The following is a 9,218-nucleotide window of genomic DNA, read 5'->3' as shown; positions in this document are numbered from 1 at the left end:
CGATATATTTTTTATTAGAGTTCTCCATTCTCCTTAATTTAATTAACACTAATCAATCCTGTATGGTCTTTAGTATTGAATCAAAATCCTCCAAGTGAGAAGTTACAATACTAGGATTTATATGTTTTTCAAGTATTGAGGTGTTTACTAACGAAATTCTTCATCTTCTGATTTAATTCTCTACAGTTTTTGTTTTTAGTATTAACATCTTGTTTTCTATGATAACAGATTGTGCAAAGTTATGGGAAAGATTCCTATATTAGGAAACTGCAAAGTCGTCTAGTAAGTGTGTGGTCTAGATGAGTTTATATTTCTTTTTATAGATAATTCATAGGAAAGTCAATTGATTAAATAGATTTTGGGTATTATATTTTAAGATATTGGAAGGTTAAATGTAATACTGATTAATGATTTAAGGGACTTTAGTAATATTATCCTGCCATATAAATTTTGGTAGAGCTAGGCATCTAATGGTAGAGGTGTTTAAAAAATCTGATAAATGAATTGAGTAGATCTTTGAAACGAAAAATAAGTTATTTGAAATACTAGTTTTGGATAACCAAACAATTAATAAGAAATTCATTGTTTTGTCAATTTTTTTAAAACTTGTTAACCAAACAAAACTGATTTAAAAAAACAAATAAGAAATTAATAAAATAATAAAGTTATTTTTTTAAAAAATTAGAAAAAGCAAATAAAAATAGTATAATTATTTGAAATTTGTTTCAAAATTGGTTAATTTAAAATGTTGATTTTGATAATTTCTCTGTTCCTATTATTCTCTCTATTCGTTATCTCTGCACCATCATCACTGAGGTGGAAAATATGCTTTTTGTAGCAATATTTTCCACAGGTTACTGTAAAGAAGCAAACACTGAAAAATATTGTTGATGTAATTTGCAAACCGGCTGGACTCAGTCACAACTATGGAGCCATATTTATCGTGTAAATTGTTTTGCTAATTCCTGTATTTTTCTTTGCCTTATTGTCACTGTATCCTTGGAAAGCATTCAGTAAAGAAAATTTTTATTTCATACTTATATTTATAGTGTAAATTTTTTATTATTTTACATTTATATTTTGTCTCGAAGTTTACCTATAATATTCTCATTTTTATGCAGGATGGTGATCCTATAAATGAAGATGATTCAGAAGTGAAATTGATGCTCCTCATAGCATGGGATTCAGCAACCACTGAAGTAAGCCATGAGGTAACTCTTTCTTTAGCCTTGGTATACTGAATTGATCGATACGTAGCTACTACACTCTATGAGATTATTTTGTAACTTACAACTAGCATTATGGAGGTGAGGCTGGGGGGCACATTTTTTAATCACATTTAACTTTATGGAAGATTGGAATGTGCCATTTGAGCAGGGTGTAATTTTACCTCAGGTAATTATATCATAAAAATCCTAAATAATGGTTTCTGATTGGATCTGGTCTGGTCTTCCTCAGGTAATTGGTAGACCTAGAGTACTACTTGAGGAGCATTTCTTTAAGACCATATGTTTTGCTTGAAACTTCTTGACATTTAATGCGGGGTCTTGAATACAGCGGCAAGTTCTCTCATCATTGCCAGATGGTTATAACGAACTCGTAGATTTTGCTTCTCACACAGAGGGGTGGCCATTTCAATTTGGCTACAATTTTGTTGAAGTGCTGCCATCAGAGAATTTCATTTTTCTATACAGAACAGGAATTAGTTAAATCTGTGATGCGTTTCTACTTATTTGTAGGCTTATGTGTATATCCATGGGAATGCATCTAATTAGTTGTAGACTTATCTAACTTACATACGCTTATTTTGCTTCTTTTGACATGCAACTAATATAAGAGTAGTACCTCTTTTGACATCCAAAATAGTGAAGAAAGTGGCGAACATATCAGACATCCAATTAACAAAGAAAGTACAACTATTTTACCACTAATGAGTGACGCTTTCTATGTCTTTTGTTTATAAGTTAGTTATAATTAGATGTGACCATAAATACATTTCTAGGTATGCAATATTTTGTTATTACTTAGTTATTAGTTGATTTGTAGTTAGTAGTAAAAATTTGATAATAATACATGTTTGTTAATTAGTCGAAAAAATGTTTAATATAAATTGTTGTACGTCAATGATCAACTTGACTATTATTTTTCATTTAAAATTAAAATTCTCCTTCCAATGTCACCATAAAAACAAAAACGAGATTTTTGTTCCTAAATTTACTATGCAATTAAGGACAAAAATTTTGTACCTAATATATCATACAATTAAGGATGAAAAAAATTATCCTCAAGTTATCACACAATCAAAGATGAAAATTTTTGTTTCCAATTCACCATTCAATCAAAGATAAAAAAATTTATCCTTAATTTATTATATAATTACGGACAAAAAATTTGTTTTCAATTTATTATACAATCAAGGACCGACAAAAATTGTCTCTAATTCATTATATAATTAAAAACAAGAATTTTGTCAAGTATTTACCACACAATCAATGATGAAAGATTTTGTCCAAATTCTTTGCACAAACAAGGACGAAAAAATTTGTTTCTAAATATGCTTTTTTTGGATAAAATACAGTTATTTGGTACAAAATAATTCATTTATGAATAAAAAATTTCACCTCAAAATATGTATCATTTTATGAGAAAATACTATTTTGTCCACAATGACTAGTTATTAGGGATGATTTTTTTTTTTATGAAAATTATCCTTTGGTAACATGTATTTTTGTATGGTTTGATCTTTCATTCCGATTGACTTTTTGAGATGAATTTTTAACTTTTTGGGACAAAAATTTTCATCACCTTGATGAAATTTGTCATAGTGAGTAAACAGGTATATTATAATTTATTTTGACAAATGACACCAATTTATTACGTGAAGTTTACTATACATGTAAACCACCTTCTCCTATATTTTAAATTAATCTAAATATTATTCATTCTTCCAAATCTTATAATATTCTTCGGGCTCATTCTATACAATGTTTTTCACTAATTCTGTTTCAATATCTTTCGACAAATCACATATTTAGAAGTTAGATGATGACTAAAGGTTGAAATGATTTCAATCTTTTTTAATCCGAGGGAGTTTGGATGAATGATCAACCTAAGTTGGATGCTTAAGTGACAAATGATTGGGATGCTTGTGTTCTTCTTCATATTCTGTGCAACTTTTTGTTAATTGATGTTTAATTTTTTAGTTTATGCTTTAATGATTTGTTACTGCAAGTTTTTGTTGTGTTGATTAATTTGGTTATAGTGGATTTTAGATTTTTGGACTTGGTTTCATGGATATAGACTATATTTATAGTTGAACTGTCTGAGAATTATTGGTCCCGTTTATGTGTAATGCTCATTTATATATGTATTACGACCATAACCAACTTTTATCATTTACAATTGGCGTAGATCTACACACTGATTGGTTACACATTTTCACTATTTTATATTATTTCTTGGGATGGATATATTTCAAATTTTCTTGTTATTACAACATACATAATGATGTTCTCTACTCAGAATGCTATCAAACATTATTAAATCACACAAACAAGTTGAACACGCACATATAATTAACATACATTCCTATAATTAGCAAAATTTTGTATGAAATCTAACTGTTTTTAGATAGAAAAAATCGTAACAATGTAGAAAATTTTCAACAATTTATAAAGGTTTTAGAAAGAACAGACTCGAACAATATAGAAATGACAATCTAAAGAGACATTCGACATTTATTAATTATTGTCAATTAGTTATCATGGTTGAAATAATCACAAACTGTAATCGTTGTTGTCATCACTTATTAAATGTTGTCTCTATAAATCAGATTCCAACTTCACGAAATCGATTACACAAAGAAAGAAGAAAACATGAAGTGATATGAAGATTGAAGAGTTAAGATTAGGGATTTTACTAGAGCTATTGTCGAACTCAACTTTTCCATTGCATTTTAGATACTTCACACTTGTGTTTTTTAAACACGTATAAAAATCAAATGGTGTTGTTTCAAACTTTTATTTATTCTTTTCTTTTAATTAATAATATGCAATATAAACCGGCATTCCGACTAGGTTTTAATCATCAATTGGTGCCTAATCGCTAGTCTAAAGGCAAATGAAAGTAATCAAACTGCTAAAACAGTTTTCCAATCAATTGTTTTTGTTTTGCATGGAGGCTGGTGGTTCGACTAGTCAAACAGGTCGGTCCGATTCAATTTTTATAACCATAATAGGAAGAACTTCAACAATCTTTGATAATGCATCAAATTTGTATTAATAATGTTGAAAATATTATGATAAATAATTTCATAAAGAGTAAAATCATGTGTACCAATTATAACATTTTAAAAATGGATGATTTTGTAGTGATAAAATAATATTTAATCATATAATAATAAAATATTAATTTGATTTATATTTTCACTGCAGCCATTGTATATAGGGCATTGTTTGTAATTGAGAATGCCTGCTAGTTTGTGATTTTGTTTTTGTTTTTGTTGTTATTATTTAGATTAGTTTTGGGTTGAAGTAGGGGGAAATGCCCATTGGGCTTTTCTGTGCTGCATCTCTAACCTAGAAAATTTGCACAGTGACATTTACATGAGATTATCTAAAATATCTACAAATGTTATCATCTTTAATGATTTTTAGTTAATATTACGGTTAGATGAGATCCAATTTGGTTTTTGCTTGGCTTGGTATTCAGCTCAAATGATTCAAGACTTAAGGATAGACTTAATTCAAGATCGAGTCAAGTTAGTTTGATTTGATCAAGTCGCTAACCTATTCAATCAATCAAGTTGAGTTTGATCTCATGCTAGTGTTTATTCGGAATTAGTTCAGCTAAATTCAAATCCACCTCTAGTTAATATTAATTAATGTAACATTAATAATGGTAACTTAAGAAGTAATTTTTAACTTAGTTAATAATATGTAGGGTTGGTTTTGAAACAAATCAAGTTCAAGCTTGCCTCAAAGTTGTTCTTGAGAGGGTTCAAATCGAGTTTGGCTTGAGTTTGAGCTTGAATTGAGCAAAAAATAATTAAAATAACATCAGATGCTTATTGGTCAAAATGATATTATTTTCATTGATTCATATAAAAAATTTTCAAGCTCGTGAACTTGGCAAGGCGAACACCTTTAAAGTTTAAGCTCAAAAATATTTAATTCTTGAATTCGATCTTAAGTTTGTTTCCATTGAGCCCACTTATGGCTTGTTTGAGCTAAATCTTTTTTAAGCTCGACTTAAATTCAACCTAATAATATGACACAAACCTGACATATTTTATTTGGATTTTAAATTTATGAACCAACTCAATAATGTTTTCAAATAAGTACCATAAAATATTGGTGTTTACAGTATGAAACTTTCTATTTTCCAAGCTTGAAAACCTTAAAACTGGCAGCAATTTAACAGCAAGAAAAGCTTCAAAGCAAAAGTGGAAGCACTATCCAAATGGGGGAAAAAATAAGAAACACTTGATCTTTCTATCAAAGTTTGCATACAGGAGACTTAAATATAAGGATTATAGCCAAGGGAATAATGGTTTCACAAGCTCTGAGAACCATACAGCTTTCAAAGAAGTACAGCAAATACAGTGGCAAACTGCTATACTGATGCTGCTGAGAGATGAATCTATAAATCCATTTATTCTGAGAATACCGAAAATAAGAAGAACAAAGACTCTTTGATTCGACACATGCTCAAGAATTCTATTCGGAAGAACTTTACAGCATTGTGCAAGCTTTGCATGACTCGTCTTGATATCATGACAGTATGATGTGATCATAGGAGAATGAGAAGCTTCCACCAAATATTTTCTATGTTTATCTAAGTTACATTTGGATGTTTTTTCCATAAATTTCTGTAAATTGTGTCATCTGCTTCTCCGCAAACCAACCAAACTCTTGCCTCTTCAATGCCACTTTTAAATCAGGCCTTGCATTAAGAGTTCTCATGGCACCACGAATTGTATGAGGTAGGAAATTTTTCTACAGAAATATGTCTCATCGAAATTTGGAAAAAGCAGGATCATCCTTGCAATTGTTGATAGAATCCAGAAGATGCAACAGATGATCAATTTCTTGTACCTCAGAGCCTTGCATTGTATACTCTATGACACACATCTAGCAAATTTTCACTTGAAACTTTGTCTCAAATCGAAAATCTGGACAGTAGCCATCATGTGTAACAACTTTCTTCACTGGTAAATCTACATAATGAGTCCTGGCACAAGAAGACTTCTGTTTTAGTAACCTTATTGCAAGAAATCATCTATCTATATACACTTGATACCTTTCAAACCATCAAGTGTCCCCTTTCCCTCAACATGGATAGCAAGATTGAGACTTTATGAACCAGATTTAGTGCCTCATTCAGGGCTGCACTCTGCAACAACAATGATAATCGGCTGCCATCCAGCTTGCTTACGACTAATCCATTTCTTTATGGTAATTACCATATTCAAGATCTGAAGTATGTCACCTAATGTAAACTCTGTCAAGCACATATTCTTCAATATAGCACCGACTTCATACCTATAAACAAAAATGCAAAAGCACATAAGACAGAATAAAAAAACAGTCCACTTACAAATCCCAAAAGCTAAGTAAGGCTAAACTAAACAAGCAAAGGAAATTTACCTGCTTTGAGAAGCCATTATTGCAGATTGTCCTCCAGGAGACACCAAAAACTTTTTAATTCTTTCCCATGTCATTTCCAAGATTTGTGTAGGATTACCAAAAATGGGGTTCACATATTTCTAGAGTTTCTTATTCTTATCAACGTATAAGTTCATAGCTAAGTTTTTGTTTCACTATCATCTACTGATCAATAGCAATTTCCAAGGACTTTTTAATTACAATATTCCGATGCATTGGCTCCCTATATCAAATGCAATCAACTATATTACCTTCAGTTGGCATAATCATTTCACTTTTCAAGGAGTTCAATGTTAGGAACACAACACCTATGCAACTTTGGACATAATAAGAAGGTTTTGGACACTCTTGCGTTCCCCATATGACACTACTAGAAATGTTAATGCTCTATATGTCCATTTTGCAACTTACTTGACAGGCTAGGCTTTGGATTCATGCTAATAGGATCAAATTTGGTGACTTCACTACCTTTTTGGATAGAACTATGAGGTTGATTATGATTAGGGCGGTTGTTTGGCATTAAAGGTTGTGGTGGATAATGACTTCGATAACCATTCTAAGCAAGATTGAAATGACCAAATCTGTCTAGGCAAGGCCCATAACAGAACTCTTGGGATTATAATTAGTACCAGGACAGTGATAGTTTACAGGTTTCTTCATCTTCCAAAATATCAACTAGAGCACTATTACTGAATTTCTCTTAGGATTTACCAAGTAGGGAATTTGTACATGAGCAAAAGGCATATCATTAGGGACTGAAATTTGTTACCAATTTTGGTTGAAAACGAAGGGCCCCCAAGCACAAGACTTGTGTAGAGCCATATGATCTTGGTGATTGCAAGGAGAAGAGCCAAGGTTTTCTATGGCTGAGCAGGTAAAATGTTGTATCTTCTCATGCTCAATTGATTGGGAGCATCGGAAAAATCTCTATCTCCAGATAGTAACATTATATTTGTAGGTTGCCCAGAACAATAGGTCCACTAGAATTTCCTTGTCACTTGTATCCTTAACCCCTGCTCATTCAACAGAACTACCCATAAATATTCATCGAAAATCTGCAACCCAGAAAACACAATTCCTCAAAATATAATACAAATTAGGTAGTATATCAGATTTGAGGACGAACCCAGGAATTCATATTAGGAGAGTATATGCCCATTTGAGCAATCAAGTTAAATACAACCATTTTTTATTAGTCATTAACTATATTGTCACTTTACACCAATTTGTATCTTGAATCTATCATTTCAATTTCCATTTCCTTGGTAAGAATTTCAGCCGAAGAGGACTTGTACCAACTGTCACTCTTCAACCAAGTTACCAGTAAAAGTTTACATCAATGACTAGAACTTGATGAAAACTGCTTCTGTAGCAACTGTGGTTGGATAAGAGTTCAACAACAATCTTATTGTTGAAGAATGAACTTCAGCTGCTAAATAATGGAACAATCTCTAGCCTGAAGGTTGCAATTCCAGTCTTCCCTCAGACCTCAATCCTTTCCTGATTATAATCTTTCTGCCCTCTTCATTCTACCCAAAAAATACGATTCCAAATTGTCTGACGGATAAGTTGATAACCAGTTCAAACTTATTAGGGCACTGCTTGATATCTGTGAAAGTAAAATAAGTAATGTTAAGCTTCTGCATTGGAAGGGAATTGAAATTTTTTTACTTTCATATTTATCCAATATATAAAAACAATTCTAAATCATACAGTAAAATTGAAGCTAAATATAGGCAGAAAGTGTGGGAAGCTATGGTGAGTTACAAGTCTGGATTCTTAACCCAAATGAGGAAGAAAGAAAAAAGTTAACTTCAAAGCTTTTATTTCTATATATTCACTTCATAAATCCACACACATAACAACTGATTACAAGTCTTTTTATATACCTAAACATCAGCTATTAACCATTAAAAAAACGTGCAGAATAAAAGTCTAAACAGCAGATATTATTTCTGCGCAGCTGTTACTAAAATAGCTATAACTTTCTTTATAAAACTTCAATGGACCTGAAACTTGCACCATTTAAAACTAGACTTAATAAGCTTTAAATCCATATTTGATTCACCCAAAACGGCATCCGTTTGGCTTCCCAAAACGTCCCTTACATTCACCGCACGTTTCTGCCCACTGCTGAAGATGAGAAGTCAAGTTTAATTTTTCTGAAAAATTCTCAACACCCCCTTGTAAACTTGACTTCTTCACAACTCCAATCATCTCTCTAAGCTGCTGAAATCTATCTTTCTTGATGGGGTTTTGTAAAAATATCAGCTATTTGATCAAGAGTTTTGATATACTCTACCTCAACCTCCTTGTTGGTAATGCAATCTCGAATAAAATGAAACCTTGCATCTATATGCTTGCTTCGATCATGAAACACCGGATTTTTCGCAAGAGCAATGGCTGATTTGTTGTCCACCATAAGTTTAGTTGCTTCTTTTTGAGCAAAATGAAGTTCATCCAGCAATCTTCTTAGCCACATCGCATGACATGCACCGGCAGTTGTAGAAACATACTCCGATTCACATGTTGAGAGTGTTACAATTGATTGTT

Source organism: Mangifera indica, chromosome 2, assembly GCF_011075055.1.
Source record: "Mangifera indica cultivar Alphonso chromosome 2, CATAS_Mindica_2.1, whole genome shotgun sequence".
Lineage (NCBI taxonomy): Eukaryota > Viridiplantae > Streptophyta > Magnoliopsida > Sapindales > Anacardiaceae > Mangifera > Mangifera indica.
Note: the sequence above shows the minus strand (reverse complement) of the source record.